The sequence below is a fragment of the Ranitomeya variabilis genome, chromosome 3 (assembly GCF_051348905.1).
Source record: "Ranitomeya variabilis isolate aRanVar5 chromosome 3, aRanVar5.hap1, whole genome shotgun sequence".
NCBI lineage: Eukaryota > Metazoa > Chordata > Amphibia > Anura > Dendrobatidae > Ranitomeya > Ranitomeya variabilis.
Window position 1 is genome coordinate 640,299,096 of NC_135234.1, and position 25,081 is coordinate 640,324,176.

The 25,081-nt window shown below is 44.4% G+C and overlaps 1 long non-coding RNA gene across 2 annotated transcripts in view; it reads right to left on the minus strand.

The window, feature by feature from the left end:
* Positions 1–2,988: 2,988 nt before the first annotated feature.
* The window catches only part of LOC143816797 (uncharacterized), a 32,755-nt gene continuing 10,662 nt past the window's right edge, over positions 2,989–25,081 (minus strand). For both annotated transcript variants that reach the window (XR_013224002.1, XR_013224001.1), the window contains exons 2-4: positions 3,976–4,195; positions 3,258–3,327; positions 2,989–3,180 (exon numbers count right to left, since the gene is read on the minus strand). This is a non-coding gene — a long non-coding RNA (uncharacterized LOC143816797). The remainder of the gene's footprint in view (positions 3,181–3,257; positions 3,328–3,975; positions 4,196–25,081) is intronic.

Below are 25,081 nucleotides of genomic sequence, written 5' to 3' on the forward strand. Positions count from 1 at the left end.
TATATATATATATATATATATATATATAGGCTCGGTGGAGTACAGTCACACACAGACATTATGCATATATATAACCTTGGTGGAGTATAGTCACACACAGACATTATACATATATATATATAGGCTCGGTGGAGTATAGTCACACACAGACATTATACATATATATATATAGGCTCGGTGGAGTATAGTCACACACAGACTATACATATATATATATATATATATAGGCTCGGTGGAGTATAGTCACACACGGACATTATACATATATATAACCTCGGTGGAGTACAGTCACACACAGACAATATACATATATATATATAGGCTCGGTGGAGTATAGTCACACACGGACATTATACATATATATAACCTCGGTGGAGTATAGTCACACACAGACATTATACATATATATATATATAGGCTCGGTGGAGTACAGTCACACACAGACATTATACATATATATAGGCTCGGTGGAGTACAGTCACACACAGACATTATACATATATATAGGCTCGGTGGAGTATAGTCACACACAGACATTATACATATATATATAGACTCGGGGGAGTATAGTCACACACAGACATTATATATATATAGGCTCGGTGGAGTATAGTCACACACAGACATTATACATATATATATATATATATATATATATATAGGCTCGGTGGAGTATAGTCACACACAGACATTATACATATATATATATATATAGGCTCGGTGGAGTATAGTCACACACAGACTATACATATATATATATATATATAGGCTCGGTGGAGTATAGTCACACACGGACATTATACATATATATAACCTCGGTGGAGTACAGTCACCCACAGACATTATACATATATATAGGCTCGGTGGAGTACAGTCACACACAGACATTATACATATATATAGGCTCGGTGGAGTATAGTCACACACAGACATTATACATATATATATATAGACTCGGGGGAGTATAGTCACACACAGACATTATATATATATAGGCTCGGTGGAGTATAGTCACACACAGACATTATACATATATATATATATATATATATATATATATATATATATATATAGGCTCGGTGGAGTATAGTCACACACAGACATTATACATATATATATATAGGCTCGGTGGAGTATAGTCACACACAGACTATACATATATATATATATAGGCTCGGTGGAGTATAGTCACACACGGACATTATACATATATATAACCTCGGTGGAGTACAGTCACACACAGACAATATACATATATATATATAGGCTCGGTGGAGTATAGTCACACACGGACATTATACATATATAACCTCGGTGGAGTACAGTCACACACAGACATTATACATATATATATATATATATAGGCTCGGTGGAGTACAGTCACACACAGACATTATACATATATATAGGCTCGGTGGAGTACAGTCACACACAGACATTATACATATATATAGGCTCGGTGGAGTATAGTCACACACAGACATTATACATATATATATAGACTCGGGGGAGTATAGTCACACACAGACATTATATATATATAGGCTCGGTGGAGTATAGTCACACACAGACATTATACATATATATATATATATATATATATATATATATATAGGCTCGGTGGAGTATAGTCACACACAGACATTATACATATATATATATATATAGGCTCGGTGGAGTATAGTCACACACAGACTATACATATATATATATATAGGCTCGGTGGAGTATAGTCACACACGGACATTATACATATATATAACCTCGGTGGAGTACAGTCACCCACAGACATTATACATATATATAGGCTCGGTGGAGTACAGTCACACACAGACATTATACATATATATAGGCTCGGTGGAGTATAGTCACACACAGACATTATACATATATATATATAGACTCGGGGGAGTATAGTCACACACAGACATTATATATATATAGGCTCGGTGGAGTATAGTCACACACAGACATTATACATATATATAGGCTCGTTGGAGTACAGTCACACACAGACATTATACATATATATAGGCTCGGTGGAGTACAGTCACACACAGACATTATACATATATATAACCTTGGTGGAGTACAGTCACACACGGACATTATACATATACTGTATATAGGCTCGGTGGAGTACAGTCACACACAGACATTATACATATATATAGGCTCGGTGGCGTACAGTCACACACAGACATTATACATATATATAACCTTGGTGGAGTACAGTCACACACGGACATTATACATATATATATACATATATATAGGCTCGGTGGAGTATAGTCACACACAGACATTATACATATATATAACCTTGGTGGAGTACAGTCACACACAGACATTATACATATATATAGGCTCGGTGGAGTACAGTCACACACAGACATTATACATATATATAACCTTGGTGGAGTACAGTCACACACAGACATTATACATATATATAACCTTGGTGGAGTACAGTCACACACGGACATTATACACATATATATATATAGGCTCGGTGGAGTATAGTCACACACAGACATTATACATATATATAGGCTCGGTGGAGTATAGTCACACACAGACATTATACATATATATAACCATGGTGGAGTACAGTCACACACAGACATTATACATATATATAGGCTCTGTGGAGTACAGTCACACACAGACATTATACATATATATAGGCTCGGTGGAGTACAGTCACACACAGACATTATACATATATATAGGCTCGGTGGAGTACAGTCACACACGGACATTATACATACAGTATATATAACCTTGGTGGCATATAATCATACATATGTCTTGTGTATGCTGACATACCATCTAACATGCAGACACACTGATCCCTCCCATCCGGCCCTTATTTTCGGTCACGAATCAGTCTGTGCTCCTTCCTAGTCCCCTCGCTCCCCCCTTACCAAGCGCACAAGCTCAGGCAAAAACTAGAATTGGCTGAACCTGTTTTCATTCACAAGCTGCCAGTGTTGTGTTATTTTATTTTTAAACCGACATCATAAGGCGCACACAGACAGCTCTCTGGATAGTGGGCTCAGCCCATCCTACAGCCCTGGGGCTCCTGCACCCTTTACAATCCTTGATTAACGCAGGAAGCTGAAGATCTGACATCTTTATTCCACAGCACAATGATACAGATTGTTAAATTGTGGTTTCCTGTAGAGAAATAAGAAATTAAAAGAAACCCTGTGCTGTTTGGCTAGTCCTGCATGGAGAGTAGGACCGTCACTCACCCCGTCTGTGGCCGCCACCTGCTCAGGTATCCGATCTCCACCTTCCCACAGTTTTGGGACGTCCAGAACCCTGTAATAAATACTATACGCCACCAAACACTCTCTTATGGTAAATTCCCAGAAATGGTGCAAACATTTCTTTAGAAAAAAAATCCATAGACGAATCCAGCAGCAAACAAATGGATGAGATTTTGATGAATCCCGTCCACATGCATCTGAAATGATCCCTGACCTATGAAGAGTTACCGTTACACTGATGGTGTGCCAATTGATAAAGATGTATGTCATAAGTGTTGATTTTTTCGCCATTTTTTTGGAGTGTCCCGCTGTTATATGATTTCCTATATCAGCCTCCAATTTACTAATATCCCAGCACCTTAACGGTTAACTCAACGGGAGAACTGACGGTGGGGGGACGTTTCTCGAACTTCTATCGTATGGGAGACCAGGTGGTTTTCTGGTAAGGTAACTCTGACCCACACTGCCCACTCTACACTGGCACAGTGAGACCCTCCTGGGCCAGATAAGCGGCCAATATTGCTGCATCACATAGGTAAGATGTAAGATCTGGCTCCAGGCTGTAAACTGAGGCCTCTGAGACCCAGCAGTCACCAGCTGCTCGGCAGCTGCAGGAAATGGGGCCGGAGCTTACTGCAAAGTCTAGAGTGAGAGGGAAGAGGAGTGAGGAGATCAGAGAGGTGTGGGGTGGGTCACTCACCTGGATGTCCTGCTTTGGTGCTCAGGAGTAGCGAGGAGTTAAAGAGGGGGAGTATCTTGGGCTCTCCCTCCACCCTCTCTCTGAGTCTTTCTGCTGGAAGCAGGTGGCTGATATTGCTGCGCTGCTGATGTCACTGTATTCACGGCCCATCATTTCCATCCAGCAGCTAGATTAACATGAATTATTTAAAGAAGCAGGATCCGTTTTCATCATCAAGAAGCTGGAGGATGCAACGTTATATAAAATAATAACATACAATTAATAGTCCAGCTGGAGATGTGAAATAGCAATTCGGTCACAATAAAGGATCCTGAACTGGAAATCTTATAGAAATTAAGCCGTACCACGCACACTAATCATTTTTTACACTTGTAAAAAAATTGACATGAATTTCAAGTGTTATTTTTATGTACATTTTTTTGTTCTGTTGTTTGGTTTATTTTTTCCAGGAAAAAAGTTTTTTTTCAATAGCGCTTTTAATGTTAAAACATTTTGTACATGCATTTTTTTTAAGCTTTTAAAATCCTAGAGAGAAACAAAAGAACAGCAGCTTATACTCGTTACTCAAGATTTCTCGAGCATGCTCGGGGGTCCTCCGAGTATATTTTAGTGCTCGGAGTTTTAGTTTTTATTGCCGCAGCTGAATGATTTACATCTGTTAGCCAGCATAACTACATGTGGGGGATTGCCTGGTTGCTAGAGGCAACTCGGGAAGTTTCAAGTAACGAGTATATTCGCTCATCACTAATCAATACGCAACGGCCTCAAATTCTAAAGTCCGACAACTTTTACTCAGTGCCGCAGGTTTACATTTTAAATAAGGTTTATTTTATTACAGCGGCCCAGTATGGCCGCTGCGCCGGCGCTCTCGAAACAGCAAGCAGGTACATGCTGCTTTCCCTCCACCAGCCAGTCTGTGCAGAACAAGGTCTGCACAAGAAAAATTCGACAAGATGAGCCACTGTTTGCTCCTGAGAAGTCAGGAGAGAACTTTTGGGGTCAACTGCCTTGGACTGATCGGCTAAGACAACTTTTCAAAGTTGTTTTCTCTGAAACACAGCAGCATTTCAGAGTAAGGGCTCGCTCACATAAGTGCATAATTCAGACGAGTGCTATCCGATGTTTTATCTTATTATTATCTGATAGCACTCTGACCAATGTTATAATATGGGGCAATGCAGATCTGCTTCTTTTTTCTCATGCTGATTTGGCAGCTCTGGGTCTGCTGGAATGTACATTTAGTTTTTCCCTTTGCTCCAGCAATGTCAGTCTCTTGCTGGCAGCTTCTTTTAGGCTGGTCAGCTAATGTTGGTTGGTAACCACTCCCACCTCCTTTTAAATAGTCAGGTGACCCATCAGCTGATCGTCGGTTATAGAGTTTCTTCTATGCAGACCAGCTAGGTGTGTGGAGCTCTCCTGTGACTGGTGTTACAGCTATTGGAGTCCTGTTTACCTGGTGCTATTTACGCTGCTGCTGTGGAGCTTAGCAACAGATTCTGAGCTGAGTTGTATCCTTTCTGTCAGTTCCTTGTTTGTCTCTTTCCCTGTGTAATATTACCTGCAATGGCAAGGCTAGCGTCCTTACCAGTCAGTGCACAGTGGCAGGGGGAAGGACCCACATAGGGCGTTAGTGGGAGCTTAGGGACAGACACAGGTTGGTATCAGGGGGTGTCCCATCCCTCACTCCCTACCGTTAGGGCTTTCCTCTCCCTTTATCATCCCGTTGTACCTCTATGATGTACCGTCTGTTGTATGTACCCATGTGCAGACGTGACACACGTTCAGTATTTGGTTTGTATATTCCATCAGTATTTTTGTATGGCAAAACCAGGAGTGGGTGAAAAATACAGAAGTGGTGTACATGTTTCTATTATACTTTTACTACAATTGTTTCTCTCCTGTTTTTTTCCTTTCATAGGTAAAATACTGAACAAATACTGAAAGTGTGAAGGCAGCCTTAAAGTCTATGTGCAGTCTGCAAGTAGTTAAATACCTATCTCTACATTCCTTAAAAAGAACAAAAGGAGACTAAAATATAACCTTTTCTTAAATATAAATTATTAGTATAAGTAAAAAACATCCTCATTAATTGAGTAGTAAACGCTTTGGATTTGGATGCTAAAGTTGGGGTCTCCACTGTCTTACTATGTTAATAATAATAATAATAATAATTTTATATAGCGCCAACATATTCCGCAGCGCTTTACAAATTATAGAGGGCACTTGTACAGACAATAGACATTACAACATAACAGAAATCACAGTTCAAAATAGATACCAGGAGGAATTAGGGCCCTGCTCGCAAGCTTACAAACTATGAGGAAAAGGGGAGACACGAGAGGTGGATGGTAACAATTGCTTTAGTTATTTGGACCAGCCATAGTGTAAGGCTCGGGTGTTCATGTAAAGCTGCATGAACCATTTAACTGCCTAAGTATGTAGCAGTACAGACACAGAGTGCCAGGGGCGTAACTACCGCGGTCGCAGCGGTCGCCATTGCGACCGGGCCCCGCAGGTCAGGGGCCCCGGGACGGCAGGTCTGAGCAGGGCCAGGCTGGCCATCGGGCACTTCTGGCAAATGCCAGAAGAGCCGATGCCAGTAGTGGGCCGCTGCACTGTTCCTCCCCCGGAACCCCCCCAGTGCCGCCGCCGCCGCCGCATTTAACTATACCGGCGTCTATGACACCGGTATAGTTCAATGCAATGATGGGAGGAGAGAGCGTCACCTGACGCTTCCTCTCCCATCATTCCCCGCTCTGCCTCTGACAGTACACTGCGGGTGCGCGATGACGTCATATCATCGCGCACCTGCAGTGTCCTGGGCAGACTGCAGCCGCCAGGAGCAGCGCGGGCAAAAGGAAAGGTGAGGAGAGTTTTTTTTTTTTTTTCTTTTTAACCGGACTGTGGGGCCATTATCGGGGGGGGGGGATGAGATGAGATGTGGGCTGTGCTCTATATACCCCTGTGCGGGCTGTGCTGTATATACCCCTGTGGGGGCTGTGCTGTATATATCCCTGTGCGGGCTCTGCTGTATATACCCCTGTGGGGGCTGTGCTGTATATATCCCTGTGCGGGCTCTGCTGTATATATCCCTGTGCGGGCTCTGCTGTATATACCACTGTGCGGGCTCTGCTGTATATACCACTGTGCGGGCTCTGCTGTATATACCACTGTGCGGGCTGTGCTGTATATAACACTGTGCGGGCTGTGCTCTATATACCACTGTGCGGGCTCTGCTGTATATACCACTCTGCGGGCTGTGCTGTATATACCACTGTGCGGTCTGTGCTGGATATACCACTGTGCGGTCTGTGCTCTATATACCACTGTGAGGGCTGTGCTGGATATACCACTGTGCGGTCTGTGCTGGATATACCACTGTGCGGTCTGTGCTCTATATACCACTGTGCGGTCTGTGCTGGATATACCACTGTGCGGTCTGTGCTGGATATACCACTGTGCGGTCTGTGCTGGATATACCACTGTGCGGTCTGTGCTGGATATACCACTGTGCGGTCTGTGCTGGATATACCACTGTGAGGGCTGTGCTGGATATACCACTGTGCGGGCTCTGCTGTATATACCACTGTGCGGGCTCTGCTGTATATAACACTGTGCGGGCTGTGCTCTATATACCACTGTGCGGGCTCTGCTGTATATACCACTGTGCGGGCTGTGCTGGATATACCACTGTGCGGGCTGTGCTGGATATACCACTGTGCGGGCTGTGCTGTATATACCCCTGTGCGGGCTGTGCTGGATATACCACTGTGCGGTCTGTGCTGGATATACCACTGTGCGGTCTGTGCTGGATATACCACTGTGCGGTCTGTGCTGGATATACCACTGTGCGGTCTGTGCTGGATATACCACTGTGAGGGCTGTGCTGGATATACCACTGTGCGGTCTGTGCTGGATATACCACTGTGCGGTCTGTGCTGGATATACCACTGTGCGGTCTGTGCTGGATATACCACTGTGCGGGCTGTGCTGGATATACCACTGTGCGGGCTGTGCTGGATATACCACTGTGCGGGCTGTGCTGGCACCCAACACCATGTTGCAGTGCAGGAGATTCCTGCAACAGTCCGAGGCGTATCTAGGGGAAGCGGGGCGGGGGAAGGTGGGGGGGTTGCGGGGGCGGGGGAAGGTGGGGGGGTAGGGGGGGGTAGGGGGGGGGGCCCCATTTGGAAGTTCGCACCGGGGCCCATAACTTTGTAGTTACGCCACTGCAGAGTGCTATTACCTGCATGAAGTGTATGATAACATGATGCGAGGAACCTGATTATGTTTTTGTTTTTTTTCGTTTTTTTTTTTTTAATGGGCCACACAGGGATAGTTAGGTTAATGCATTGAGGTGGTAGGCCAATCTGAACAAATGAGTTTTTAGGGCAGGCTTAAAACTGTGGAGATTGGGGATTAATCGTATTAACCTAGGTAGTGCATTCCAAAGAGTCGGCGCAGCACATGTAAAGTCTTGGAGACGCGAGTGGGTGGTTCTGATTATTGAGGATGCTAACCTGAGGTCATTAGCGGAGCGGAGGGCACGGGTAGGGTGGTAGACTAAGACCAGAGAGGAAATGTAGGGTGGTGTTGAGCCATGGAGTGCTTTGTGGATGAGGGTAGTAGTTTTGTACTGGATTCTGAAGTGGATGGGTAGCCAGTGTAATGACTGTCACAAGGTAGAGGCATTGGTGTAACGGTTGGTGAGGAATATGATTCTGGCAGCAGCATTCAGGACAGATTGGAGCGGGGAGAGTTTGGTAAGAGGAAGGCCGATTAGTAGAGAGTTACAACAGTCCAGACGAGAATGAATAAGTGAAATAGTAAGAGTTTTTGCAGAGTCGAAAGTAAGAAAAGTGCGAATTCTAGAAATGTTTTTGAGATGCAGATAAGAGCGAGCCAGTGATCGGATGTGGGGGGTGAATGAAAGCTCGGGATCAAGTATGACCCCAAGGCAGCGGGCATGTTGCTTTGGAGTAATGGTGGAACCGCACACGGAGATGGCAATGTCAGGCAAAGATAGGTTAATTGTTGTGAATTCTGCTCTTGGGTTCCCTCCGGTGGTTATTGGAGGTAGTGGAGTTGTCCCTGGGTTGCAATCCTGGGCAGGTGTCCCTGCTGATTGCAGCTCTGACTGGGGTATTTAGGTGTGCAGGATTCATTAGCCCTTGCCAGTTGTCCATTGTTCTTGGAGGTTTTGCCTCTCTGTCTGGTTCCTCCTGCCCTGCTGCCAAATCCACAAAGATAAGTGTCTGGTTTTTGTTTCTACAGCACACATGCTGTGTGCTTTACAATTCAGTGCTATTCATTGTTTTTTCTTGTCCAGCTTAGACTGTGTTTGGATATTTCAGTCAAGTTGGATTCTCAGGAGATGCAGATATACATTCCATGTCTTTAGTTAGATGGTGGAATTTTTGTATTATCTGCTGTGGATATTTTTAGGGTTTTAATACTGACCGCTTAGTATTCTGTCCTATCCTTTCCTATTTAGCTAGCGTGGCCTCTTTTGCTAAATCCTGATTTCTGTCTGCGTGTGTCTTTCCTCTAATTCTCACAGTCAATATTTGTGGGGGGCTGCCTATCCTTTGGGGTTCTGCTCTGAGGCAAGATAGAATTCCCATTTCCATCTATAGGGGTATTTAGTCCCCCGGCTGTGTCGAGGTGTCTAGGATGTGTTAGGTACACCCCACGGCTACTTCTAGTTGCGGTGTCAGTTTAGGGTTTGCGGTCAGTACAGGTTCCACCTACTCCTGAGAAAGTCTCATGCGGCTCCAAGGTCACCGGATCATAACAGTACAACTGGCCAACAATGAGTTAAATGCATCTCATAAGAAGGGAAGAAAGGTGTTGAGCCATTTTTTTTCTGTAGCCTGCTTGGTCTTTTCTTCCCTCTTTTTCTCTGGGTGTCTGAGGAGTCTTGTGCTAGCATGGATGTTCAGGGATTAGCTTCTCGTGTAGACCAGCTTGCTGCTAGGGTACAGGGTATTTCTGATTATATTGTTCAGACTCCAGTTTTAGAGCCTAAGATTCCTACTCCTGATTTGTTTCTTGGGGACAGGTCCAAATTTTTGAGTTTTGAAAACAGCTGTAAACTGTTTTTTGCTCTGAGACCTCGATCCTCTGGTGATTCCATTCAGCAGGTTAAAATTGTCATCTCCCTGCTGCATGGCGATCCTCAGGGTTGGGCATTTTCCCTGGAATCTGGGAATCCGGCCTTGCTTAATGTAGACGCCTTTTTTCAGGCTTTAGGATTATTATATGATGAACCAAATTCTGTGGATCAAGCGGAGAAGACCTTGTTGGCCCTGTCTCAGGGTCAAGAAGCGGCAGAATTGTATTGTCAGAAATTTAGAAAATGGTCTGTGTTGACTAAATGGAATGATGATGCTTTGGTGGCAATATTCAGAAAGGGTCTTTCTGAATCCGTTAAAGATGTTATGGTGGGGTTTCCCACGCCTTTCGGTCTGAGTGATTCTATGTCTCTGGCCATTCAGATTGATCGGCGCTTGCGGGAGCGCAGAACTGTGCGCGCTGTGGTGTTGTCCTCAGAGCAGATGCCTGAGCCAATGCAGTGTGATAAGATTCTGTCTAGAACGGAACAACAAGGATTCAGACGTCAGAATAGGTTGTGTTTTTATTGTGGCGATGCTTCTCATGTCATTTCAGTCTGCCCTAAGCGTACAAAGAGGATCGCTAGTTCAGTTACCATCAGTACTGTACAACCTAAATTTCTGTTATCTGTGTCCTTGATTTGCTCATTGTCATCATTTTCTGTCATGGCGTTTGTGGATTCAGGCGCCGCCTTGAACTTAATGGACTTTGAGTTTGCCAGGCGTTGTGGTTTTCCCTTGCAGTCTTTGCAGAACCCTATTCCTTTAAGGGGCATTGATGCTACACCTTTGGCTAAAAATAAGCCCCAGTTCTGGACACAGGTGACCATGTGCATGGCGCCAGCCCATCAGGAAGATTGTCGATTTCTGGTGTTGCATAATTTGCATGATGCTATCGTGCTGGGCTTTCCGTGGTTGCAGGTACATCATCCTGTGTTGGATTGGAAGTCTATGTCTGTGACTAGTTGGGGATGTCAGGGGGTTCATAATGACGTTCCATTGATTTCAATCTCCTCTTCTTCCTCTTCTGAAATTCCAGAGTTTTTGTCTGATTTTCAGGATGTATTCGATGAGCCCAAGTCCAGTTCCCTTCCACCGCATAGGGACTGTGATTGTGCGATTGACTTGATTCCAGGCTGTAAGTTTCCTAAGGGCCGACTTTTCAACCTGTCTGTGCCTGAACATACCGCCATGCGGAGTTATGTTAAGGAATCTTTGGAGAAAGGGCATATTCGGCCATCTTCTTCACCGTTGGGAGCGGGATTTTTTTTTGTTGCTAAGAAGGATGGCTCCTTGAGACCCTGTATTGATTATCGCCTCTTGAATAAGATCACGGTCAAGTTTCAATACCCTTTACCTCTGCTTTCCGATTTGTTTGCTAGGATTAAGGGGGCTAGTTGGTTTACGAAGATTGACCTTCGGGGGGCATATAATCTTGTTCGTATTAAGCAGGGTGATGAATGGAAAACTGCGTTTAATACGCCCGAAGGCCATTTTGAATACCTTGTGATGCCATTCGGGCTCTCTAATGCTCCATCTGTTTTTCAGTCCTTCATGCACGATATCTTCCGGACTTATCTTGATAAATTCATGATTGTATATTTGGATGACATTTTAATTTTTTCCAATGATTGGGAGTCTCATGTGGAACAGGTCAGGATGGTATTTCAGATCCTTCGTGATAATGCTTTGTTTGTGAAGGGGTCTAAGTGTCTCTTTGGAGTGCAGAAGGTTTCTTTTTTGGGCTTCATTTTTTCTTCCTCATCTATAGAGATGGATCCGGTCAAGGTTCAGGCCATTCATGATTGGATTCAACCCACATCCATGAAGAGCCTTCAGAAATTTTTGGGCTTTGCTAATTTTTATCGCCGTTTCATTGCTAACTTCTCCAGTGTGGTTAAACCCTTGACCGATTTGACAAAGAAAAGCGCTGATGTGACGAATTGTTCCTCTGTGGCTGTCTCTGCCTTTCAGGAGCTTAAACGCCGATTTACTTCTGCCCCGGTGTTGCGTCAACCGGATGTTTCTCTTCCGTTTCAGGTTGAGGTGGACGCTTCTGAGATTGGGGCAGGGGCCGTTTTGTCTCAGAGGGATCCTGTTGGTTCCTTAATGAAACCGTGTGCCTTCTTTTCCCGTAAGTTTTCGCCTGCTGAACGCAATTATGATGTCGGCAATCGGGAGTTGTTGGCTATGAAGTGGGCGTTTGAGGAGTGGCGACATTGGCTTGAGGGAGCTAAGCACCGTATTGTGGTCTTGACCGATCATACAAATCTGATTTACCTCGAGTCTGCCAGACGGCTGACTCCTAGACAGGCTCGATGGTCCTTGTTTTTTTCCCGTTTTGATTTCGTGGTCTTGTATCTTCCGGGTTCTAAGAATATTAAGGCTGATGCCCTCTCTAGGAGTTTTTTGCCTGATTCTCCTGAGGTCCTTGAACCGGTCGGCATTCTGAAAGAAGGGGTGGTCCTTTCTGCCATTTCCCCTGATTTACGATGGGTTCTTCAGGAATTTCAGGCTGACAAACCTGACCGCTGTCCAGTGGGGAAACTGTTTGTTCCTGATAGATGGACTAGTAGAGTGATTTCTGAGGTTCATTGTTCTGTGTTGGCTGGCCATCCTGGTATTTTTGGTACCAGAGATTTGGTTGGTAGGTCCTTTTGGTGGCCTTCTTTGTCACGTGATGTGCGTTCTTTTGTGCAGTCCTGTGGGACTTGTGCGCGGGCCAAGCCTTCTTGTTCCCGTGCTAGTGGGTTGCTTTTGCCTTTGCCGGTCCCTGAGAGGCCCTGGACGCATATTTCTATGGATTTTATTTCTGATCTTAGGGTTTCCCAGAGGATGTCGGTTATCTGGGTTGTTTGTGACCGGTTCTCTAAGATGGTCCATTTGGTGCCTTTGCCTAAATTGCCTTCCTCTTCTGATTTGGTTCCGTTGTTTTTTCAGCATGTGGTTCGTTTGCATGGTATTCCGGAGAATATTGTGTCCGACAGAGGTTCCCAGTTTGTTTCTAGGTTTTGGCGGGCCTTTTGTGCTAGGCTGGGCATTGATTTGTCTTTTTCTTCCGCATTTCATCCTCAGACAAATGGCCAAACCGAGCGAACTAATCAGACTTTGGAAACTTATTTGAGATGCTTTGAGTCTGCGGATCAGGATGATTGGGTGGCTTTCTTGCCATTGGCCGAGTTTGCCCTTAATAATCGAGCTAGTTCGGCTACCTTGGTTTCGCCCTTCTTTTGTAATTTTGGTTTTCATCCTCGTTTTTCTTCGGGGCAGGTTGAGCCGTCTGACTGTCCTGGTGTGGATTCTGTGGTTGACAGGTTGCAGCAGATTTGGGCTCATGTGGTGGACAATTTGGTGTTGTCTCAGGAGGAGGCTCAACGTTTTGCTAACCGTCGTCGGTGTGTTGGTTCCCGGCTTCGGGTTGGGGATCTGGTCTGGTTGTCTTCCCGTCATGTTCCTATGAAGGTTTCTTCCCCTAAGTTTAAGCCTCGGTTTATTGGTCTTTATAGGATTTCTGAGATTATTAATCCGGTGTCTTTTCGATTGGCCCTTCCGGCCTCTTTTGCTATCCATAATGTCTTCCATAGATCTTTATTGCGGAAATATGTGGTGCCCGTTGTTCCCTCTGTTGATCCTCCGGCCCCTGTGTTGGTTGATGGGGAGTTGGAGTATGTGGTTGAGAAGATTTTGGATTCTCGCTTTTCGAGGCGGAGACTTCAGTACCTTGTCAAATGGAAGGGTTATGGCCAGGAGGATAATTCTTGGGTTTTTGCCTCTGATGTCCATGCTGCTGATTTGGTCCGTGCCTTTCATCTGGCTCGTCCTGTTCGGCCTGGGGGCTCTGGTGAGGGTTCGGTGACCCCTCCTCAAGGGGGGGTACTGTTGTGAATTCTACTCGTGGGTTCCCTCCGGTGGTTATTGGTGGTAGTGCAGTTGTCCCTGGGTTGCAATCCTGGGCAGGTGTCCATGCTGATTGCAGCTCTGACTGGGGTATTTAGGTGCGCAGGATTCATTAGCCCTTGCCAGTTGTCCATTGTTCTTGGAGGTTTTGCTTCTCGGTCTGGTTCCTCCTGCCCTGCTGCCAAATCCGCAAAGATAAGTGTCTGGTTTTTGTTTCTACAGCACACATGCTGTGTGCTTTACAATTCAGTGCTATTTATTGTTTTTTCTTGTCCAGCTTAGACTGTGTTTGGATATTTCAGTCAAGTTGGATTCTCAGGAGATGCAGATGTACATTCCATGTCTTTAGTTAGATGGTGGAATTTTTGTATTATCTGCTGTGAATATTTTTAGGGTTTTAATACTGACCGCTTAGTATTCTGTCCTATCCTTTCCTATTTAGCTAGCGTGGCCTCTTTTGCTAAATCCTGATTTCTGTCTGCGTGTGTCTTTCCTCTAATTCTCACAGTCAATATTTGTGGTAGGCTGCCTATCCTTTGGGGTTCTGCTCTGAGGCAAGATAGAATTCCCATTTCCATCTATAGGGGTATTTAGTCCTCCGGCTGTGTCGAGGTGTCTAGGATGTGTTAGGTACACCCCACGGCTACTTCTAGTTGCGGTGTCAGTTTAGGGTTTGCGATCAGTACAGGTTCCACCTACTCCTGAGAAAGTCTCATGCGGCTCCAAGGTCACCGGATCATAACAGTTAATAGAGGGAGAAAACACGAGGAGTTCAGTTTTTGACAGGTTCAGTTTCAGATAGAGGGAGGACATGAAATTAGAAACAGCGGTAAGACAATCACTGGTGTTTTCTAAAAAGGTCGGCGTGATAACAGGAGAAGAAGTGTATAATTGGGTGTCTTCAGCATAGAGATGGTACTGGAAACCAAATCTACTGATTGTTTGTCCAATAGGGGCAGTATACAAAGAGAAGAGGAGGGGGCCTAGGACTGATCCTTGGGGAACCCCAACAGTAAGGGGAAGGTGAGAGGAGGAGGAACCAGCAAAAGATACAAATGTTGGCATTGTTGTGAAACCACCTTGAGAAGCAGTTATGTCTCTCCATAGAAGAATAACCTGTTGCAAGCAGCTGTCTCCTCTTCTAGTAGATTAACCCTTTAGAAGCAAATATGTCCTATTTTTGCAGGTTTACCCTATAAAAGCAGCTATGCCCTCCTCTTGCTAAGTAATTCTTATAGAGAAGGTCTTTAAATCAGGTTCTTATGTTAAAAGTTTTTTTTTAATTTTTACAAATATTCTTCTTCCATATCACAATTTGTATTAAAAATATAACAAGAAATCTTGCAGTTTTCACACTGGCCACTTGGGTTTTTTAGACTTTGTCTCCCTGTTCTTTAAGAAAATAATGCATGCGTATAACCATAATGAAAAGACTACGACCCTATTTGTATTTTTTGTATTAAAGTACCTAATGATTTAATGAGCCTGTACAAAGGTCATTGTATAGGGAGGGGGAGCAGGGTCAGCTATGGCATTACCTAACTGGTGGATTCTGTGTTATCAGTTGTGTAAGGAGGTGTTGCCTGTCTTTGCAATCCTGCCTCTAATGATAAGTAGCCTGCTGAAAACTCTTCCTGCATGGACAGGAAGTGTGAGTCGGAAAAAGTCTCAGTGGCCAGTGTGAAAATTGCTAGATTACTAATCTGTATTTTAATAAAGATTGCAAGATATTAAAATAAAAGCATCCCCCTACATTAAAAAAAATACAGGTAACACAAAAAAGGTCATTTTCTAATGATAGCTTTCTTTTAATAGTGATTGTATCCTCAGTTATCTGGGCTGCAAAATGCACAGGGATTTTTTTATTTCATGATAACCTGTAATAACAGCATTTTGTATTAAGTAAAGTTTTCACTCCTGGCAAGATATGAGGAAAATTTTCACTTAAATATGTTTTGCTGATTGGCTAATTAATTTCACGTTTGTATTTTGCTTTTATAAGAAGTGACTTGAAGAAACAGGCCAATACAGTATAATCTGAGAACAATGCTTGCCATTTGTGGATAGTGGCTCTCACTGTGGTTCACTGGAGCCCCAAAGATTTAGAAATGGCTTTATAACCTTTTCCAGACTGATATCTCAATTACTTTGTTTCTCATTTGTTCCACAATTTCCTTGGATTGCAGCATGGTGTCTAGCTTTTGAGGATCTTTTGGTCTACTTCACTTTGTCAGGCAGGTACTATTTCCCTATTTTTCAGACTAAAAGACGCACTGGACCATAAGATGCAACCCAAATTTTGGTGTGGAAAATAGGGTAAAAAAAGATTTTTATAAGATGGGGGTCTGTCTTATAGTCTGAATTTAAGGTAACTTACCTGGGGTCTGGCGTCGGCGGTGTGGGGTCGCAGTAAGCATGGTTCCTTCCACAGGAAGCTGGCGGGAGCAGAAGTGGGGCAATGCTGTGGGCCCTGGGTAAGAAGAGGGGATATCCAAGCAGTGCAATGCTGTGGGCCCGGTGATGGTGGTGAGCCGAGTGGAGTGCACCATCGGTTTCCTGGCTGCCATTTTCCTGAAGCCGTGGGCCACTGGAGGCAGCGCATGCCCAGATTGAGATCTCGGCCCAGCTGAGATCTCAGTCTGTGCATGCGTGGCCTCTGGCGGCCATTTCCCTGAAGCCTACAGCCTCAGGAAAATGGCCACTGGAGGCGGTGCTCGCGCAGATTGAGATCTCGGCTGGGTCAAGATCCCAATCTGTGCATACGCTGCCTCCAGTGGAGGATGGGCCCTATATGTGGGACATATATACCAGGAAGGAGCCCAAGATGAGGAACATTACTACATAATGGGGGACGGGGTGAAACTCATATGTCCTTATAGTATTTAGAACACTACAATGGCCCATACATCTGACCAACATGCGGGGGCACAGGCCCATATTTTGCATCAGGGCCCATCGGACTCCAGTAACACCACTGCACAGGACATTTCTTCTGTGCAATATCCACAGGGAATCAGCAGTGCAGATGGGAAGTTCTGTGGATTTGTAATAATTATAGGGGATAACTCAGGAGACTCTTTGCGTGGAACAAGACAACTACAGGACACAGTTTTATAAGTGGTAAAGTATATATTATCACACGGTGATTCAAACAGGTGCAGAGAGAAACTCAAGTCCACAACACTTGGTGCAAATAATAAACGCAGCTTAGCAGTCTATAGGAAACTTCAGAGGGAAATGCAATCAAGCAGAAAGTCTATGAAGCACAATTATTCTTGAGGAAACTTGACACGAATAAATCCTTGTCTTAGTCCAAACACAGATAGATATGCTTATAAGGCAGTTCAAATCATATCTTAGCTCAACCAGGGAGGCCTGGTTAATAGTCTCAGGTTATTGCAGATCAGCAGCAGCTTACATGTCCAGCAAATGCAGATGAAGTAAACACGAGCAGCAGATGAAGGAGGATTACTGGAACTGGTGTATGCAGCAGGAACTCAGAGCAGAGTAGCAGGATCTCCACACAGGTTCACAGGAGCAGGTGTATAGCCAGGGAGTAATCAGAGGTCAGGAGCTGGATGCAAGGCAGAATACTCTAGCACAGACTGAAGGCTGGGGTGGAGTTTTATAGCAGGAAGACAAGTGCACATGAGACCAAAGACGCCATCTTGGAAAAGGGCAGTAATGCACAAAAGGTAAAAAATGTTCAGAGTCCTGACAGGATTTGCTGCAGCAATGGAAACCTACAGCCTGAACTGACTGTGGATGTGAAATCTGCAGCGCATCTCAACTTACACTGTCGGTTTTGTCTGTAGTACAGATGATATTTCATAAAATTTTACCCACATAGCCGCTACTATAATAAACAGCGGATATCCAGTCTGAACATGTGACCTATGTGAATGTATACAAAAGAAAATGACCCCTAGCTGTTCTGTAATCACTAAGAAAGAGCAGAAGGGCTGTTTCTAAAGTCATTTTCCATTGTTGGCGTTGTTTAATAATACAATTTCATACATTTACATTCTACCATAGCTATATTGTAACATATGTAGAAGATTTATCAAAAGTGGCTTAAAGGAAAATTGTCTTTGTTACCCATAGCAACCAATCAAAGCGCAGCTTTTATTTTACCACAGCAGTTTATGAAATGAAAGCTGTGCTGTGATTGGTTGCTATGAGTAAAAAAGACAGTTTTCACTTTAGCCACTTTTGATAATTGAGGCCTTATATATTTTATATGTGTTAGGCCGCATTTACACGTTCATGTTTCACTTGTTGAATCCATTTTTTTTCAGGGATACAGCACATACGCATTATAATCTATGGAGCTGTTCACATATCTGTGTTTTTTCCCCAACAGAACGGATGACAAGGGTCAATACAAGTTTATTGCTCTGTGAAAAACATGTACAGCAAACAGATGGCATCACAAACGGATGGCAAAACACACATGACACCTGTACCATTTATTTTCACGTACATGAAAACACTGATGTTGGAACAAGGCCTTATTATGGGAAAGATCTAAAATAGAGACAATGCACAAAGACTCATATCTCATTTGGAGCGCCCACCAGGGCCATGGGGTACTCGGTACCGGGTCCAGTCTTAAAGGGGATGTCACAGTGGCTGCGACCCGGTCTGTGGCCCTAAACGTCCAAATATAGGTGAACGGTCTTTAAAGGGTCCAATAAAACAAGAAAAAAGCAGCAGCACTCCAATTGTTGGTGAAAAAAACAACCTTAGTCCTTTATTACATAATAAAGATCATGGACAAGGTATTGCAGGTAAAACAAGTGCAGATTATGCAGGCAATAGGACGACGGCCGTTTCACGCAATAAGCGCTTCCACGGGTCCAGGACTTTAAGGGATATTGTGAATAAGTCTGTCATGACGCCACCTGCGGTGTTCGGTCAATAGCGAGACCGACGCTGCGTTAAAGGGTCCTCTGGGGAATGTTGTCGCAGCAATGATGGTAACGCTTCCCACAGGTGAAGCGGGGTCCCCAGAGGTCCTGAAGTGTATGGCGATGATGGTGTAGGCCGGTAAAATGAGTAAAGGACACAAGTTGTAAGTCTTTACCTGGTTTACTGTAGTTAGCAGGGCACAGTCCAGGGTACCAGGCATGGGTGATGGCATGGCCCGGCCGGCTCGGAGGCAATGGGAGATTCACTTTTTCCAGTCGAGGTCCGTGAGCCTTTCTAACTAGTGCTTGCTGTAGATGAAGTCCCTGCTGCCTGAAGCTTTCTGCAGAGGCCTCTATTCCCCCTGTCCTGAGACAGGTACCTGCATGACGGGCAGCTTGAGCCTTTTTATAGGGACTCTATCATGCCCCGGGCTCCTCAGGTGCTGCTGCGTCTCAGGTGTGGTGTGGGCCAATCCCATAAAGTTCTCAGTCCTCCGGTTCTGCCAAGTATCCTACAGTTCCACTAAGGCCTCGGGCTCCCGGTACCCGGTACTGTGCTTCGTCTCTGAGGGTGCCCGGTCACAGTTCCCCTCTGAGCCCTGTTCCTCTCCTTTGCTCCTTTCCTCTGAAGCTCCACCACATACAACCCCTCGCGTTATCTGTCCTTTCGGAGGTTGCAGCTCCCTCGTGGCTGCCAGGCCTCTCTGTCTGCTCTCTCAGACTTCCTTCTCCTTCAGTGTCTCTATCAGACTGGCTAACTCCTCCTCCAGACCAGGACATATATATCCATATTTGATGGAAGCTCCCCTGAATCCGGGTCTTGAGCTCCCCCTCCTGGCCTGGATTCAGAACGTGTTGCATGCGGGTGCCTTACCTGGTGAAGAGAACTCCATTGCCTCTGAGCATGATATCTGAGCATGATATTACCCTCCCCAAAGGGAAAGCAACATCACTGTAACAACCGGTCACCTGGGGTGTTACACATTTATTACCTAAATTATACTATTGGATAACGGGCGTCATACAATTCCCATAACCCACTTTCTAGAAAGAAAAATAAATTAAATTTTAAAAAAAGTCACATTATGTGATTCTAATAGTAAGGCCATGTTCCCACAGTGAGCTTTGTTGCATTTTTGATGCTGCAGAATTTCTGTACCATTTCTACACCTATTATCTAAATTAGGTTACTTGTGATTTTTTCTCGCATTTGTGCTCATATTTTTAACATGCATTTTTATTGTGCAATTGACGCTGCTTTTTTTTTCTTATTTTTTTGTCTTTTTGGTATGTCATACTTTTAATAATGCTTTTTTTTCAAACTTCCTGTTATTTGGCTTTGACAAAACCTTATAGAAAGACTTAGGTGCGGACTACATGCGTTTTTTTACGCAAAAATGCACTAAAAACACATTTTACCTGCGGAATTTCCGCACCTAATGCAAGTCTATGGGGAAATTCTGTTCCGAAAACTCGGCAAGAGAAGTTGACATGCTGCGGATTTGAAACCCCGCACTGCAGGTCAGTTTTCTCTAAAAAGAAGTGCAGCCGACATAGAATTTCTATAAATCCCATCCACTTTGATGGAACTGTAAGACAAAAAGACAGCAAAAATCTGCAGTGTCAAAAAGGCACCAAAGGCTCATTATGGGGACGTGGCCTAAAGCTTTCCCTCTCTATATGTGATAGAACCATTGTTTTTATTTCTGCCTAGGATAGTGTTACGTTCAATGAAAGGGTTAAAGGCAATCTCTGGTAATTGATAAGACCGCCCAGTCATTTAACAAAAAAAAAAAAGAATTGGTGTCCTAGATTGGTGGAAATATATCACATGTGCCCAGTCCTATTGTCTTGGAAGTGTGTGGTGGTGGGTTGGGGAAGTCTGACTGCAGGTCCCAGCGGTGTAGTGGGGTGTGAGCGGCTCCTTGTGTATTAACTGTGAGGGAGCAGCCGCCCTGGAACAGGAAAAATTCCTACAAGCAGCAGATAAAACAGCAGCCAATACAGTACAGAGCGTTAATCATCAGAAATAAGGAACAGGCAGGGGCGGGTGTTTAGTGACGTCTTAATTTGGAATAGAACTGTATAACATGATACCGTATCTTATATATAGACCACACAAAGAGTCCCACATAACAAATTGGGCACTTCAAATAATACAAGCCAATTTTCCATACTACTATGGAAATATGAAGAGATCCCACAAAGAAAATAAAAATTAACTTTTATTATAATATTACATAAAAACAAAATAAAAAAGCAAATATACTGATGATGGACACCGAACAGTTAATCACAAAGATAAACACATACAGGTAATTAGATAAATACTAATTTTACATCTGACATAGAAAACATACATGTACAATGTGAGGAAATGGAGTATATTGAAGGGAATACCTCAAGACTCATGAAAATATCACTATGGCTGGTTTCACATTTGCGTTTTTTGCCGCTGCGTTTTAGCGCAAAAAAAGCATGTGTTTTTTTCCCTATATTTAACATTAAAAACGCATGCGTTTTTTTGTATGCGTTTTGCCACGTTTGACGACGCATGCGTCGTTTCTATGCTTGTGTTTTGTTGCAGAAATGCAACATGTAGTAATTTCTAGAGGCGTTTTTTTGCCGCAAAAAAACGCATGCTTTTTTTGAAGCAAAAAAAACGTATTGCTGTCTAAGTAAACGCATGCGTTTTTAAGCACATGCGTTTGGTTGCGTTTAAAACGCATGCGTTTCCATAGAAAAAAACAAGAATACACACTGATAAGCCACCCCCCACCATCAAGGTGATAAAGGGATCCAAACCCTAACCCTAACCGTAACCCTAACCCTAGGATCCTAACCCTAACCCTAACCCTAACCCTGGGGATCCTAACCCTAACCCTAACCCTAACCCCAACCCTAGCTACTTCTATTTATAGTGGGTTTTCTAGATGATTTTGATGATTGGCAGCTGTCACACACTTCTCAGCATGCATTTCAAAAACGTAAACGCAGGAAAAAACGCTTGTAAACGCGTCAAAACGCTGCGTTTTTTAGACGTATGCGTTTTCTCATGCAGAAAAAAAATGCAGCGTTTTGACGCGTTTACAAGCGTTTTTTCCTGCGTTTACGTTTTTGAAATGCATGCTGAGAAGTGTGTGACAGCTGCCAATCATCAAAATCATCTAGAAAACCCACTATAAATAGAAGTAGCTAGGGTTGGGGTTAGGGTTAGGGTTTGCACGCGTTTACATGCGTTTTTTTCACCACCTGTGTTTGCGTTTTAAACGCTGCATTTTTAAACGCAAATGTGAAACTAGCCTTAGCACGGAACATTCATGGGCAGTCACAATAGGGATGGAGGGTGTGTCAAAGTAGGCGGAGTTATGCAGATTCAAAACGCAATGTGCACAGCTTGAACACACACACACACAGCAGAACTGTCATTGACAATGCATCCCAGAGTTTCTGGAAATGTCTTCCCTGCGGCACTCTTTTTGCTCTGTCTCCACAATGGGTGTCAGTTTTTAGGCCTAGGTGCGTCAGAAGTGGCAAACCTTTTCTGGTTATCGCTCCTCGGTCTTTTGCATCTGTCGTCATCACCGCCGCCCCTCAAGATGTAGAACAGATTGAATTGAAATCAGCGCAAGTTGTCTTTTAACCCTTTATGTGAATACTTTTCAGTGACAGCGAAGCACATTTCAGATGCCAAATGTAGCATTTTGCTTGATTTCACTTGACCATTTGCAACATTTTGTGTGCCTTGCCTGGCCTTGCTTTCACCTATGTATGTCAAGCATTGTATTGCATTCAATATGCAATCAATCAATCAGTCAATCAACTTGTCTTTACTGGTTGCTGCAACAGGTGTGTTGAGATGTAGGCCTGTATTAGGTGTCATGGTTCCCAATGGCAAGGGAACGTAAGAAACATATAAGTAACGAACGAGCTCTCGGGTGATGGAAACTCGAGTTGACCGTGAGCTAAATCTACCACACAACTAACAGTAGCCAGGGAGCATACCTACGGCTTCCTATATGCCACGCGCCAGCCGGAGGACTAACTACGCCTGGTAGAGGAAGAAACAGACCTGGCTTACCTCTAGGGAAATACCCCAAAAGATGATAGCAGCCCCCCACATGTAATAACGGTGAATTAAGAGGAAAAGACATACACAGTATGAAAGTAGATTTAGCAAAGAGAGGTCCACTTACTAGATAGCAGAAGGATACAAAAGAGGACTTCACGGTCAACTGAAAACCCTTTCAAAAACCATCCTGAAATTACTTTAAGACTCCTGTGTCAACTCATGACACAGGAGTGGCAATTTCAGCCCGCAAGAGCTTCCAGCTACAGAGAATTACAAAAACTGCAAACTGGACAAAAGGTACAAAACAAAAGGACAAAGTCCACTTAGCTGATCAGCAGACTAGTAGCAGGAACATGCAACCGAAGGCTCTGGTTACAATGATGACCGGCAAGGAAATGACTGGAGAGCAAGGCTAAATAGGAAACTCCCAAACACTGATGGAAGCAGGTGAACAGAAGCAGCAAAGTGCAAACAAGTCACCAGTACCACCAGCAACCACCAGGGAAGCCCAAAAAGCGGATACACAACAGTACCCTCCCCTTAAGGAGGGGGCACCGAACCCTCACAAGAACCGCCAGGGCGATCTGGATGAGCCCTATGAAAGGCACGAACCAAATCCGAGGCATGAACATCAGAGGCAGTTACCCAAGAATTATCTTCCTGACCATAGCCTTTCCATTTAACCAGATATTGAAGTCTCCGTCTGGAAATACGGGAGTCCAAGATCTTCTCTACGACGTACTCCAATTCACCCTCCACCAGCACAGGAGCAGGAGGTTCAGTAGAAGGAACCACCGGTACCTCATATCTCCGCAACAACGACCGATGGAACACATTATGGATAGCGAAAGATGCCGGGAGGTCCAAACGAAAGGAAACAGGGTTAAGAATCTCCAAAATCCTATAAGGACCGATGAACCGGGGCTTAAATTTGGGAGAAGAAACCCTCATAGGGACAAAACGGGAAGACAACCACACCAAGTCCCCAACGCGAAGGTGGGGACCAACACGACGACGACGGTTAGCAAACTGCTGAGTCCTCTCCTGGGACAATTCCAAATTATCCACCACTTGTCCCCAAATCGGATGCAACCGATCCACCACCGCATCCACTCCAGGACAATCCGAAGATTCAACCTGACCAGGTGAAAAACGCGGATGAAACCCTGAATTGCAAAAGAAAGGAGAAACCAAAGTGGCAGAACTAGCCCGATTATTAAGAGCAAACTCCGCCAACGGCAGAAAGGCAACCCAATCATCCTGATCCGCAGACACAAAACACCTCAAATAAGTCTCCAAAGTTTGATTAGTTCGCTCCGTCTGGCCGTTGGTCTGAGGATGGAATGCAGACGAAAAGGACAAATCAATGCCCAACCTGGCACAGACTGCCCGCCAAAATCTAGACACGAACTGGGTACCCCTGTCAGAAACGATGTTTTCCGGAATACCATGCAAGCGAACCACATTTTGAAAAAACAGAGGGACCAACTCAGATGAGGAAGGCAACTTAGGCAATGGCACCAAATGAACCATTTTAGAAAAACGGTCACACACCACCCAGATGACAGACATCTTCTGAGAAACAGGGAGATCCGAGAAAAAGTCCATAGAGATGTGCGTCCAAGGCCTCTTCGGAATAGGCAAGGGCAACAACAACCCACTAGCCCTAGAACAACAAGGCTTGGCCCGAGCACACACAACGCAAGACTGCACAAAAAAAAAGAAAACATCTCGAGACAGGGAAGGCCACCAGAAGGATCTAGCCACCAAATCTCTGGTGCCAAAAATTCCCGGATGACCTGCCAGAGTAGAAGAATGAACTTCCGAGATGACTCTAGTGGTCCACTCGTCAGGAACAAACAGTCTACCAGACGGACAACGATCAGGTCTATCCGCCTGAAATTCTTGCAAAGCACGTCGCAAATCTGGAGAGACAGCAGACAAAACCACTCCATCCTTAAGGACACCAGCAGGTTCAGAATTCCCAGGAGAGTCAGGCTCAAAACTCCTAGAAAGAGCATCTGCTTTCACATTCCTAGAACCCGGTAAGTACGAGACCACAAAATTAAACCGGGAAAAGAACAACGACCAACGTGCCTGTCTAGGATTCAGGC